The sequence below is a fragment of the Chiloscyllium plagiosum genome, chromosome 4 (assembly GCF_004010195.1).
Source record: "Chiloscyllium plagiosum isolate BGI_BamShark_2017 chromosome 4, ASM401019v2, whole genome shotgun sequence".
NCBI lineage: Eukaryota > Metazoa > Chordata > Chondrichthyes > Orectolobiformes > Hemiscylliidae > Chiloscyllium > Chiloscyllium plagiosum.
In genome coordinates this window covers 27,643,214-27,644,529 of record NC_057713.1, presented here as the reverse complement: position 1 = coordinate 27,644,529, position 1,316 = coordinate 27,643,214, and the positions used below count along the sequence as shown (strand labels likewise).

The window sequence follows — 1,316 nt, the reverse complement described above, 5'->3', positions numbered from 1 at the left end:
TAGACTAGAAGAGATTGAGGTTCACAAGGAAGAGGCATTAGAAATACTGCATAGTGTGAAAATAGACAAGTCCCCTGGGCCGGATGGGATCTATCCTGGGATCCTCTGGGAAGCCAGGGAAGAGATTGCCGAGCCTTTGGCATTGATCTTCAAATCATCATTGTCCACAGGAATAGTGCCTGAGGACTGGAGGATAGCAAATGTGGTTCCCCTGTTCAAAAAGGATAGTAGAGACAACCCTGGTAATTACAGACCAGTGAGTCTCACTTCACTTGTTGGTAAAGTATTGGAAAAGGTTATAAGAGATAGGATTTATAACCATCTAGAAAAGAATAATTTGATCAGGGACAGTCAGCACGGTTTTGTGAAGGTAGGTCGTGCCTAACGAATCTTATTGAGTTCTTTGACAAAGTGACCAAACAGGTAGATGAGAGTAAACCGGTTGATGTGGTGTATATGGATTTCAGCAAGGCGTTCGATAAGGTTCCCCACAGTAGGCTATTGTATAAAATGCGAGGGAATGGGATTGTGAGAGACATAGCAGTTTGGATCAGTAATTGGCGTGCTGAAAGAAAACAGAGGTTGGTGGTTGATGGGAAATGTTCATCCTGGAGTCCAGTTACTAGCGGTGTACTGCAAGGATCTGTTTTGGGGCCACTGCTGTTTGTCACTTTTATAAATGACCTGGATGAGGGCGTAGAAGGGTGGGTTAGTAAATTTGCGGATGACACTTAGGTCGGTGGAGTTGTGGATAGTGACGAAGGACGTAGTAGGTTGCAAAGAGACATAGATAGGATGCAGAGCTGGGCTGAGGGGTGGCAAATGGAGTTTAATGTGGACAAGTGTGAGATCATACGCTTTGGCTGGAGTAATCGGAATGCAAAGTACTGCGCTAATGGTAGGATTCTTGGGAGTGCAGATGCGCAGAGAGATCTCAGTGTCCAGGTACACAGATCCCTGAAAGTTGCCACCCAGATTGACAGGGTTGTTAAGAAGGCATACAGTGTTTTGGCCTTTATTAATAGAGGGATTGAGTTCCGGAACCAGGATATTATTCTGCAGCTGTACAAAACTCTGGTGCGGCCGCACTTGGAGTATTGTGTACAGTTCTGGTCACCGCATTATAAGAAGGATGTGGAAGCTTTGGAAAGGTTGCAGAGGAGATTTACCAGGATGTTGCCTGGTATGGAGGAAAGGTCTTACGAGGAAAGGCTGAAGGCCTTGAGGCTGTTCTCGTTAGAGAGAAGAAGGTTGAGAGATAATCAGAGGGTTAGATAGGGTGGACAGGGAGAGCCTTTTTCCAAGTGGTGAGGGGT

General features: G+C 45.7%; 1 protein-coding gene across 1 annotated transcript in view; it reads left to right on the top strand.

The window, feature by feature from the left end:
* LOC122548773 (SCO-spondin-like) overlaps positions 1-1,316 on the top strand; it is an 89,576-nt gene that overhangs the window by 41,996 nt on the left and 46,264 nt on the right. The gene's annotated exons all lie outside the window — the stretch shown is intronic.